Here is a 13,574-nt window from a genome sequence, read left to right as displayed (position 1 = left end):
CACTTGGCTTTACCCAGAATTCTTAGAATATACACACCATGGGGTCCATGCTGCAGAGAAGAAACACACAAAGAGGTTGTGTGGCATTACAGGCAAATGAAAGTCTCGCACAGCAGTGGTACATAAAGAAAAGAAGTACAAAGTGCACTGGGTTTCAGAAGCAGGCGCTACGTGAAAGTTTTTCAGGGTCAGACGCATTACTTGCCTCAGTAATTAATCAGTTTTTTTGCAGCTTCTGTTCCATACTGAATACCATTTACAGAAGCGGTTATCCATTCTCTATGCTCTCATTCAAGAAACTTTTTTTTTTTTTTTGAGTTTGTCATCTAAACTGAACAATTAAAAATAAATAAAAATAAGCTCTTTGTTTGCTCTGCTTGTTTTTAGGGCTGCAAAATGTGTGCCAAATGTGACAGATGTTGGCATGCAGAGAATAAAGCTATATCTCAGATTTGATCTTGGGACAATTGGATGAGAAAGGTTTATATTTAAGTTTATATTGAGGTATTACATTTTGATCAAAGACTATGGTATCATGTCAAAACCGAGCACAGTTTGAGACATGGTTGGTATCTTTTCGGGAGGAGATGAGAAAAATCAGGAAAGCAAAGTTATTATTTGCTCTTTGTTTAATCTCATTGCTGTCTAAGATAAAAGAATGAGATTTCTCCTTTTATTTTATTTTTTCAGAGAGATATTCATGTCTTTATTGTCATGTGTTATGCTTGAAGCCGAAAGAGCAGAAATGAAGGGAACACAGAACATGGTGTTTAGACGCAGCGGGCTGTCATGGCTTAAAGCTCCTCTGACCGCGGGTTAGAGATTCGGCTATGAAGTCTGTGCAGCAGGGGAATATCACTGTAAATGTAGAGCAGCTTTCGTCACATATATAACTCCATGTTTGAGATTCAGAGGGATTAAAGTCTAACGAAAACTTCCACTGTTCCTCCCTGACCAGAACCGGCTCACTTTTGAAAGATACCATACATAATTTACCTTCTAAATGTACCTTTACAAGATGTAAATGAGGTAAATTAAATAGGTCATATGTATTGCAGATAAATGATGTGTGCAGGTGTAATAACCTCTTTTTATTTGAGGTAAATTTAACTTATGCTGGAAAATGGGCAAAAAAAGGTCAAAGCCAAAAAAAAAAAAAAAAGCCTAGATAGACTATGTAGACTTAAAAGTAAAAGCAGTATTGTGAAATATTAATACATGTTTTCTGGTTTAACATATTTTTAAATGTAATTTATTTCTTTGACAGCAAAGCTGAATTTTCAGCATTACTCCAGTCTTAAGTGTCACATAATCCTTCAGAAATCTTTTTAATTTGGTGCTCAAACAAATTATTGTTAATCTTATTATTTTATCATTGAAAACTGTTGTGCAGCTAAATATCAGTTGTGATACTTTAATTCAGGATATTTTGATGAAAAGAAAGCTCAAAAGAATAGCATTTATTTAAAACATAAATCTTTTATATTTTTCTTGCATCTTTGATGAAGGCAAGGCAAGGCAAGGCAAGTTTATTTATATAGCACATTTCATACACAATGGCAATTCAAAGTGCTTTACATAAAAGAAATTAAAATAATAAAAAGAAATAAGAATAATTAAAACAGTTAAGAAAAATAAAAAAATAAAATACAGTACAGTACAAACAGTCGGACGAACATTGGCACAGTGCTCATTCAGTAAATGCATAGCTAAAAAGATGTGTTTTGAGTCTAGATTTGAATGTGACTACAGTAGGAGCACATCTGATCTCCTCTGGAAGCTGGTTCCAGCTGCGGCTGGCATAATAGCTAAAAGCAGACTCGCCATGCTTTGAGTGAACCCTTGGTATTTCTAGCTGATATGATCCTAGTGATCTGAGTGATCTGTTGGGTTTATATTCAGTGAGCATATCTGCAATGTATTGAGGTCCTAGGCCATTGAATGATTTATATACCAGTAATAATACTTTAAAATCAATCCTAAATTTAACTGGGAGCCAGTGTAAAGACCTGAGGACTGGTGTGATATGTTCATATTTTCTGGCTCTGCTCAGAATCCTGGCGGCAGCGTTCTGTATGAGCTGCAACTGTCTTATGGTCTTTTTGGGAAGGCCAGTGAGGAGTCCATTACAATAATCCACCCTGCTGGTGATGAAAGCATGCACAAGTTTCTCTAAGTCTTGTCTGGAAACAAAGCATCTAATTCTTGCAATATTTTTCAGATGATAGTATGCTGATATTGCTTTGACATGACTACTGAAACTAAGGTCTGACTCTAGTGTCACACCAAGATTCCTGACTTGATTTATCTGCATCACACCCCTTGTGTGATGCTTCTTTTTGATGAATAAAATAATTAAAAAAACAAAAACAAATGGTAGTCTCATGCATGCACTTTTTAAAATGGATTTTAAAAAAGAGATCTCTAAGGTATTCTGGTTGCTAGAAATGTCTTTAGTTCCTTCAGTGTAACTGTGTGGCAATTTGAATTACTAAAACAGTATGATAATTTATCATTTATTTTACCTAATTGCAAAGTTGCAAACATCTAAGATATAATGCATCCCAGTGCTTATTAAAAAGCATTGTCCTAATGCATGTACAGGCTTTAAGTACATCATGACTGAACAGGAATCATCAGAAATCATCTCTTTGAAGGATGAACAATTTAGGACACTCTGTAATAGAGCAACAGCAAGTTTATTACGTCCGTGTCCTTTTGAAGTTGTTTTTAGCAGCTCGAGAGCAAAGTGTCAGCCTGATAACAGCAGCTGTTTCTCCCTGAGGGGTGTGATGCAGATTAAGGGTGGATTAGTTGCTCTGAGCCATGTTGCATGTGTTGTAATTGCAGGGATGATAGTGGCCAGGCACCAAAGGCGCCGTCCTGCTTGTTCAAAAGGGCCCTTGTGTCTCCAGAGTTCGGCCCTCTTAAGCACCTTGCAAATTAAATCGGCCTTTCTCGGCTACATGCAGCTTAGTTTGCTGCTGATTGCTTGAGGCTTCTTTTAAAGATTAAAAAAGAGAAACAGACAGTTCAGACTCTGAATTCTGATTGGATAAGCCACAATTGATATGTTGTAAAATAGGTGATATGTACTCTACTGTTCAAAAGCTCTTATGTTCACCAAAGCTATGTATGTATAGTATGGATACTATGGAAGTCAGTGGGTCCCATCAACTGTTTGGTTTCCAACATTCTTCAGAATATCTTCTTTTGTGTTCAGCAGAAGAAAGAAATTTATACAGGTTTGGAACAACTTGAGGGTGAACTATCTTTAACTACGTTTTTGTGTGAACTATCCCAAGTCAAAAGGTGTGTTCGACATCGGCTGTGGCTGGATGTAATCGATCGGTGCGTCAGTTGCCGCGTGGAGCTGAAAATGGAAACGGATAAAAAATATAGCATATCAACAGTGATCAGCAATAATGATTAGCCTAATACTCACAATCAAAATAATAAGGTCATATAGATCATAACACCGTCTAGGAGGTAAGAAGTGGATTATCCTTCACCTGAATTGTTTGTCTTTTCATCCTGAAATGTGCGAGGCAAATGTTAGACCACAATAATTAGGAACTACAGTTTCCACAAATCCCTTCACTCGATTGCGATGTTCTCTTTTATTCTGGACGGCAAGGGCAGTGACTGTAACATTGAACGTATTTTGCAGTATTAAACACGTATTTATACCAATTTCATCAGGCTCTGGAAATTCTTCAAAAAGAACACAAAGAATGGCCTTCTCAGCTGCCATAGTTGCAACTCTTGCGTCATCAGTACAGGGTGTTCAACGCACCACCGTTTCCGTTTAAAAAACGTTTTGCAACGTTTTGTTGGGGATGAACGCAGCCCAGATCGCATGAGGGGAACAGAAAATAACAGGAAACGATTTTTTTATTTTTATTATTATCAATATTGAAAACATTTATGCTGCTTAATATTTTTGCATAAACTCACATTTGTTTTTAGGACTCTTTGATAAATAGAAAGCTCAAAAAACAATATTTCTTTGAAATAGAAATGTGTTGTAACATTATAATAGACTGTTGTAACTTGCTGAATAAAAGTATTAATTTCTTTAAAAAAAAGTTTAGTGTTGGTAGTGCATCTGTAATCGTGCATCAGTTAAATTCAATATTAATGCTACATCTAAACTGTGAACAGTGTGCAGACTAACGCACAAACAAGCACTAAAGGCTAATACTTAAGCTTAAGTGTTCATCATATCTCTAACCCTAAATGTTAGCATTTTTAAAAGTGCTTGACTTATATTCGCAGTCATACCTTTAAGGGTATTACACTGCTGTAGTGCGTTTATGATGCCGTAAACACGTCCTCCCACACATGAGCACATTTTGAAGTGTAGGAAAGCCTCCTTCCTCGTGTAATAGCTCTCAGTGATCAGACATGCTGCTGTGTTCTCATCTGAAGCCGGAAGACTGCTTATGAAACCTCAGCAGGCATATCTGGGATGTTTCTCTGAAGAAAAGCTTCTCCCAGAGCCATTGTGTGGCTCATTATTTAAAATAACGTAGAGAGAAGTCCCTTTCAGCCTGGTAATTATCCTGCGTGGATGAGTGAGAGCGGATTAGAAAATTCTGTGATCCGGGCGAAGCTACCGTTTCGTCTCTGTTTACGCAAAAGCACCGCCACACTGGCTTACCATTGCAATTGTACAATGTTTCCCTCTAAATGAATTACATGCTCTATTTGAGGAGTAGAATCAAATTAGAGAATGATGGGAAAACAAACGTTGCTGCATTCGGAAAAGTCTTCTAATGATTCCTTTGTTTTCAGCGCACGGCAAAATAGATTAGATCCTAAACAAATGGGTTTTTACCACTTCCAAAAGCCACTTTGTAAAAAGAGACTTAAAAAGACAGAATGAGAAAATGAGTGAATGACTCAGTTATGTTGGAAGGGAATGACACAGATGGAGTGTGAATGGCAGGGCATCATGTACCTCTCTGTGTGACTGCAGTGGGTGTCTATGTGTCAATAAGTCCTATCTGAGATGAACAGTATTGGGGAAGCTACTTCGAAACAAACTACAAAGTGAGTTAGACTACAGTCAGAAAACAAACAAATATTTAAAGCAATTTAAAAGGGAAACATCTTTTGAATTGCATATTTATATAAATATAGTGCCTGAGACAGATCAGACACACAATTATTTGATAAATTTAACCCAACAAGCAAACCGTGTGTTACAGTTCTATCGAACTTCCCTTAAATTGCAGCTAATACCCAAATACCCAGATGCAGAATTAGGCCTGGATACCATAGCAGCAAAGGCACATAAACAAGATAAGACTGTTTTACAACCCAAAGGATTCTTGAGTGAAAGTTTTACTCTCACTTCATTCACTTTTAAACACAAAAACCCTTTTAATCCTATACATTCTATATATACACTTGAAATATGTACAAACATGTATTCAGTTTTTCCATCTCATGATTTTCCTTTTATGTCGTCTTGGATGTGTATTAATTCAAACTCTTGGAATGATTAAAAATTGCTCTAGATAAACAAGATCACATGGATGCTTTAGCATGTTTGGTATCTATGAGCTGCAATTTTAATTTCCTGTGTTCATTTACATTACATTTTTCTAACTCTGTAGCACATTAGTATTTTAAGAATCTTGATGTTTCTTCTCTTAACACCCGATTTCATATGCAAAACAACCTGCTGGAAGACAAAGGATCATAAACTTTCCCTTCAAATGTTTAACTCCATATTGTTTCACTCACCTATGAGATCACTGATCACAAGATCAGACCCCCCCTCCTTTTTCCAAGAGAGAAATTCTGACGTGAAGATGATGCTGAACCCCAGCTAGCAAAAATTGTGCGGGCCGAAAGCGGCCCGATTAAGGCAGAAGGAGTAGAAGTCTCCAAAGTCTCCTAGAAGTCTCCGAAGGACCCCTACGTTTTTGCCAGGGCAGCCTTGTCTTTCCAATCAAAGACATTCTGCATCAACCCAGATCTCTCTCATCAATATAACTTCAGCCAACATCAATAAGAGCTTCAACAAATTGCACCAGGACTCTTTCAAACTGGCACTGGCAAACTAAGTGCATGCAACAGTCTTTGACTTCTTATTTGATACATCAACTACCCCTTTTTATGAAGGTGTATTAAAACTAAGAAACTGACATTTCCTTCAGGCTGTTGGTCTGCTGAATATCAAATATTGTGAAAATTCCATGCTTTTATTCTTTACTCTACTTCAGCTTTAACCCTCTTCCTATACCCAACTCTGTGTGTGTGTTATATGTTACACGTCCAGGGCTGAGTTTCCAGATAACGTTGTCTCTAAGCGCGCTACGAAGACTCTTAAGGTATAACTAAACTGAAGGTATACTATTTCTAGGTGTGTTCCCCGAACTATAACTTAGGAAGCTGCTTAAGATATACCTTCTTACGTGCGACGTTACCCGGTGCTGTCCGTGGCGATGGTGCTGAATTGGTTGATATCGATGGCTCGAGAATCAATTATTCTCTCGTGCAGGGGCTGTTTATGTGAGAAAGCGGTGTTCTTTATAAAAAAAAGCACTTTAGAAATAGTTGAAATTGCATTTAATAGGACTCATGGGATATTATAAAAAATAGTCCAAACTATAATAGCCTATAATAGCATTGCCTACATATTTTAAAATTGTATCATATATTGCTGCCATAATAACCATTTAATTTTTTTATGTGCTTTCTTCTCTTTCCCATTTTTGTTCGCTGAGGTGGAGCTGCTATGAAATATTGTTCTTGTAAATACTTTCAAGCATTTCAGTAATAAAAGTGTACGTCACGTACGGTGCTCGGCAGTGATCAAAAAGGATTTAAACAGTGAATTTTGAATCTCTTCTTGAAAACGCAGAGATGTGGATTCAGACGGCAATTAAATTACCGTACGACCTGTTTGTCAAAAAACAGTAGGTAATTTGGCAAGGGATTTTCACGTGGGTTGGGTGAGAAAAAAAAACACTGATATTATGGATTCAGACGGCACTAAAATAACCGACTTACCCCTGTAAATGTTTAAAATACCGGACGAGCCCATGAGAAACAATATTAGCGTCCGAATAGGACTTAACTGACAGTAGCCTATGCTTTCACTGGCCTTTAAAAGCGCTCTTTAATTAAAATAAATTTATAAAATTTTATTATATGTAATAATATAATTAAAATTCTAACAACAATCAGTGTAATGACAATTTTATTCTTTGCATGAAAACACTTGAATTAGCCTAACTGAACACTGTCTGGGTGTATTAAAACTTCAGAATTATATTCATATAGACCTGCAACAGTGATAAGGTAAAGCTAAGAGTGGTCCAGACCAACCTTCCGAACGTATGACTTACAGAAGGTATACTTAACTAAGAACGTTTTGGGAAACACATATTAACGATAAGGTACAGCTTAAGGTTGTAACTTAAGAACGACGTAGCGTTAAGAAGGTTTCGGGAAACCCAGCCCAGGTCTCCATGGATCAGATTTTTTCATCAAGCACATCCCATAGATGCTCAGTCGGATTGAGATATGGGGAATCTGGAGGCAGAGGCAATGCCTTTAACTCTTTGTCATGTTCCTCAAACCATTCCTGAACAGTTTTTGCAGTGTGCATTAGCCTTAGCCATGAACACCATTGGCCTGCAACAATCTTCAGGTATGTGTCAAAGTAACATCCACATGAATCCTAGGACCCAAGGTTTCCCAGCAGAACATTGCCCTGATCATTTCAAACCGCGTTTTTGAGACTGTCTTTGGTTCACTGCAGTTTTAAGGAGACAATTCTCAGCAATGGTGTTGACTTATGCATTTGTACATGGTTTGTCTTAAAGCAGTGGTTCTCAATTCCAGTCCTCGGGACCCACTGCTCTGCACATTTTGTATGTCTCTCTTATCTGACACACTCAGTTCAGTTCATGGAGTCTCTCCTAATGAGCTGATGATCTGGTTCAGGTGTGTTAAATAAGGGAGACATACAAAATGTGCAGAGCAGCGGGTCCCGAGGACTGGAATTGAGAACCACTGTCTTAAAGCATATTAAAAACACCACATAGACAAACAAACAACATTAAAATCTTGATTTTCACCACAGGGGGACATTAAGTATACAAACAAATGTGCATATAAACATACACACATGAACTAAATGAGAACTAATCAGAAACAACGACAACTTTCTCAACAGTGGAAAACGGTGCAAAACACAAACATGCGGTGTGACAATATTGTAAAAGAATTAGCTAATTTTACGCATCTTAGCATTGAGACCACAGTTGTGGGTCATGAATAAAAATAGTATATAATAATAATATAATAATATTTCATTTCATTCACATTAATCAGTAACTATTTGTAAGTCAATGTGTGTAATGTCACCATTTATATTTATCAAGCATCATGTGATTTCACTGCTGGGACTTAAAAGTGCCCGTAGTTGCAAAAACACCAGGATATAGTCGGCCATTTGAAACTGCTGCATCCAACAGCAGGTGTGTGTGGTACCTGCCAAGCAGTATACCTTCTTTTTAGTCTAACTACGCCACCCCCTGATAATGGGTAGGAGGAACCACAAATCTTCCTGTGAATATAGTGTGGCTAATTCTATGTTTTCCCCCCTCAAAGGGACAGTCGACAAGAGGCAAATATGTAAACGTATTCCAAATTTATTATATTTTAGTACAAAAGATGTAGAAAAGTTATTAGGATGGATCTTAAAAATACTGCGATGAATGACTGGTGGATTTTCCTCAGTCTAGGAAGGTCAGATCAGCCAATGCATAACCACTGCTCAGGAGGCCCATGGGGAGACAGAAACAGGAGACAGCAACCCAACACCAGTCGAAGCATGCAACACAGCAAGCACTACACACTTAAGATCTTTAGATACCACTACAAAATATCACACCGTGTTGTATCTATAAGTACATACCAGTACAGTGTCTCTCCCAGTCAGTGTGGTCCCCTGATGAGAAGGGGCAAAGCATCAGTGTGGATCCGGCCTTGTACAGGGATAACCTACGCAGAAGACATACTGTAGTTAGGGAGGAGAACCACCAGCATTAATGGCAACACTTGGTCAAACAAAATAATAAATTCTACTATGAATGTGGCACATGAGTGGTAGGCCCAGAGACAAAATCACAGATAACCAAACAAATAATCAAACAAACAACAGAAAGCAATAAAGAAATGCCTATTAATCACAGGAAAACAGTGGCTGGCCTGGTCCCTTTTCAAGAGAAACCAAGCATGTTAGTTGCCAACCTCATTAAACAGCATAGCATAGTCAACTCAAACATAACTAGAAAATATAGGCCTACTTTTCAGTATGCTCAACTGTCCCACAGCGCACTGACACGTGAAGAGAAAAGGTGAACATTCCGTTGCTACGGACAGAAAAAGTCATTAAAACATGTTCCGATGCAGGTATAAAACATTCAATGGAAAATGTGCATATTGAGGCATTTACCAGTCCAGCCCAGCAGCTCGGGTAACACTGGGATGATCGCATAATTGTTAAAACTCCATGCAGAAGCCTGTGTCCTCCGTGAAGAGTAGACACGCACTTCTAAAATTACCCTAATAAAAATGAAATAAATAAGTAATAAAATTCAAATGGTAGTGATTAAACATGCCAATTATACCTGCATGAAAATGGAGCCCAACTCACACAACAGTGTCTAGCACCAACACAAAAGAGAGTCTGACATGCAGCCAGCAAACACTTATCACTTCCTGATTAGTCATGTGACCTTCCAAAACATCATGTGATCCCGGGTGTTGGGTGAATGTGATGCAGCTGGTTGTGTGCCTGACTGTGTAGATCCCCACACTTGCTATAACATTAACTGACTATTACAGCAAATGGCCTGAGGTCTCCTTTTCTCACACTGTCACTATGGATTCTGTGGTTTCATTTCTGTCATCAGCCTTCAGCCACCATTGCAATCTACTGAGTATTTTTACTGACGACAGAGTTCAGTTTACGTCTGCTGCTTTTGCGGAAGGAAGGAAAATTCATTACCATTGTTCCTCTCTCTACTACCCGGCAGCGAATGGTGCTATAAAGAGGTCCAACCGTGTACTCAAACACACTGTCCAAATAGCCATCCAGCAACATAAGCTATGGAAACCTGTGGTAACTGACTTCTTGCAGGTGTACTGTGCCACTTTATATGCTGCAACTGGTACTTCATTCTTTCAGCTCCTCCATGGCAGGTAAATGCGCACAAGACTATTTTGCTATTTGCTCCTGTGCGCCCGCCAACTGACATAACAGTTCACCGAAAGGTTACGTATGGAAGGCATTTTCTGCCAAATTTAAATAAATAAATTAAATGATTAAAATTAAAATTAAAACCAGATTAACGATTTCATTACAGAAAACTGTACGCAAAAAATGTGACAAAATTGAGAATGAAATTAAATGATTTCATTTTCACAGCATTATCCCTGTCAAATTGAAAAATAAAATGCAATTGGTGATTTCACATTTCATTTTCACTACAGTCTCGAGGCAAGACTGCCAATATTAAAATGAAAAGCCAAACGTGAAAAAGAAACTACAATTACAGTTTTTACAATGCTCTTTAGTAACGCTCATGCAATAATAGTGACACAATTCAAATACAAATGTAAATTTTCGTTTTCATTTTAATTCCTCTTTTATTTCACAGTTTTCATTTTCATTTTCAAAGACAACCTGCATGCAAATTCTATGTTAATGAGTGGGTGTGGCTTATTCTAGTAACGGCGCTGAGACACGCCTTCTGTAAAGCGAAGTCATCGATGTCCCGTGTGCATGAGTTGAATGTGTGAAACAAAATTATTTAAATGTGATTATATTGTAATCGAGACAACGAGATATGGCAAAATCTGTTAGTGAGCTTTTGCGGGAAGCTGCCGCAGCATTAGAACATGGAAACAACCAGCCTGACCATGTTAGTTATGATGTTAGACTCAGGCTAGACCATAATCGACGATGAGGTTCATTCATGTATTAGGCTGTTTTGGAAATTCAACTATTTGGGTGTACAGAAGTCTTAGTAACACAATTTCTACAACAATTATAGCCAGACATTAATACCCACTGGCTTTAACCGAGAACCTCGGCCAATGTTTCATATTCGCGTTGTGCCTAACAACGCCCTTCAGCCGTGACTTATTCAGATACAAGTGAAGTGTTGTGTAATAACGTAGTGTTTGTGAGAACGGAAGTGAAAGAGTAAAGAAGATGAAGGAAGTTCGCTATTCCTGTCGCGTATGTGTCTTTGCTTACTAACTCCTGACAGACACCACACAATGTAAGTTCATAAGACAGACTATGTAAAAAAACTGCGAAAAAAGTGTATCTTGATCAAACGATTGAGTACAAGAATAGACCTAATACACTTAGGGTACGTTTACACGACAACGATTTTCGACAACAGTTTTTCCTTGAGTTTTTCCGCGTACATACGACACCATTGTCAAAACAATCCCCATTCACATGGATCCGCGAAAACTACTAAAAACGTTATATTCTGCTGCCAGGCCATTAGATGACAATGAAACACTATAGACTATAGAAAATGTAACACGCATGTGCATGACGTCATCGTCTTCAGAGATTCGCGTTTTTGTTGTTTACGCAGAGACCATTTTCAAAAACTTGCACTCTGAAACCTATTTTCAAAAGTTTGCATTTTCAGGCACCCAAAACGCTGTTGTTGTGTAAACGAACGGCCAAAACGCATAAAAAGTTGTACCTTTTTTAGTGTGTCGTGTAAACAGTCCCTTAGGGAGCGTCTTAATCAGAAATGATTTACAGTTGAAATGTTGTATGTAACAAGCAAAGTATTTATCATTATATACTTGAAATTTAATTAAAAAAATAACGTCAGAAACATATCAGTTCTCCTGTTGTTCATAAATACCAGAAGAGATGTTGTACAATGAAAACGTTATTGCCATGGTGTCACCTATTCCAGAAAGCAAGGTTATCTTACTGTCAAACATACCCTGAACTCTCGTTTGATTAAACCAAACCTTGCTTACTCGAGGTATGCTGGTTCCAAAAATGCGTCCGGGAGTAAGTTCATCCAACTCAGAGTATGTTCATGGTTAACACACCAGACATTCTCAACAGAGCGCGAATCAAAGAGTCACCATGGAAACAGACGCTAAGAAAAAGTGCGCCATATTACTTCTTTCTTCTTCTTCTTTTGTGAAATGCTGATTTACATACTTAGTGCTTAGTCCTATTTGGTGGTTGTGCAATTTTTCAATCTTTTCGTTTAACAATCTTTAATCACTGTGACTAAGAACTTTATCGTTTGTTTGATGCTAATTATATAATAAAAATAAATACTGATTAAACTGAATACAGTCTGTGCTTGCAAAGATAACATGCTGTATAAGATTCTTTTTTGTTTAGATATATTTCTTCCACATTGCTTGAAAGGTAAGATATATTATATATCATATCATACATGTCTTTTATTATAGAAATAAATTATAGCATAGAATATAGTATCCTGTTGCAAAAAAAAAAAAAAAAAAAAAACGTCTGAATGCAGATCAACGATGTGTGAGATGATAATTATATAGCTATATACTATAAAAAATTAACACTTAATAGCACTTTATATATCGATAACTATATCAATCTGTCACGCCCACAGGAGCCTCATCAATAGGGCACGCAGAATTAACACCTCTTAAGTAAACAAACCCTGGCTGGAACAGAACCTGCTCCGGAGCAGGTTATGTTCAGAGAGTAGGTTGCTATGGCTACTTACATACCCTGAAAGTTACCTCAGTTTTTGGAATCGAAAGTTGAGGGTATCCGCTACATACCCTTAACATACCCGAGCATGTCACATAACCTGCTCTCTGGAATACACCACAGGCTCCCCGTCATACACACCCAGCGCTCACTCTCAACAGGGGCACGTTCAAGTTCAAAACGGTGCGCAACGTTTTGCTACGGTTTCCGGGTTGAACGTCATGTTTCCTGGAAACGGCGTGCACCGGTGTGCAGCGGGGTTTGAGATACGTTTTCTCTTGTTTGGTGGGTGTGTCAAAACTGCAGTCCAATCAGCAGAAACATGTATATAAAGCGCGTGGTATTAAAGTGAACTCGCACAATGGGTTCAAGGAAAGTAATTTACAAATGTGTTCGATGCAGCTCGGTATACGCAACAACTGAGGATATTAGAAGACATGTTTGTCGTAAGTTCTATTGTAAAAATATAGGATATCAACATAATGATGTAGTTGTTTATATTTTTAGCTTCATTGCAAGTGTATGACATTTGGTATAGAAATAAACAATGGTAGTGCTTTTCCTAAAAATGAGAAATAAAATACAGGGTATTAAAACAGTATGAACTACAAATAAAGTCAGTATGTGAGGCTAAATAGATGTGTTTTAGTCTGAATTATAAGATGTGTGCTTCCATTTCAGTTTCAGCAATCCCTTCTCTCGATTGGGATGTTCTCTTTTGTTCTGGGCGGCAAGTGCAGTAACTGTAACATCGGGCATATTTTGTAGTATTAATAAACACATATTTATACCGACT

At 37.7% G+C, this 13,574-nt stretch overlaps 1 long non-coding RNA gene across 1 annotated transcript; it reads right to left on the bottom strand.

Annotated features, from left to right (window-relative positions):
• Positions 1 to 8,658: 8,658 nt before the first annotated feature.
• Positions 8,659 to 9,720, bottom strand: LOC311090127. The gene is made up of 5 exons (XR_014607841.1): positions 9,683 to 9,720; positions 9,482 to 9,591; positions 9,333 to 9,398; positions 8,942 to 9,027; positions 8,659 to 8,796 (listed from the first exon to the last, which is right to left on the bottom strand). It is a non-coding gene; the product is annotated as an uncharacterized lncRNA (long non-coding RNA).
• Positions 9,721 to 13,574: the final 3,854 nt, after the last annotated feature.

Source organism: Abramis brama (assembly GCF_963993115.1).
Source record: "Abramis brama genome assembly, chromosome: 9".
Lineage (NCBI taxonomy): Eukaryota > Metazoa > Chordata > Actinopteri > Cypriniformes > Leuciscidae > Abramis > Abramis brama.
The sequence above is the reverse complement of the archived record's forward strand: the minus strand, read 5'-3'. Positions and strand labels throughout refer to the sequence as shown.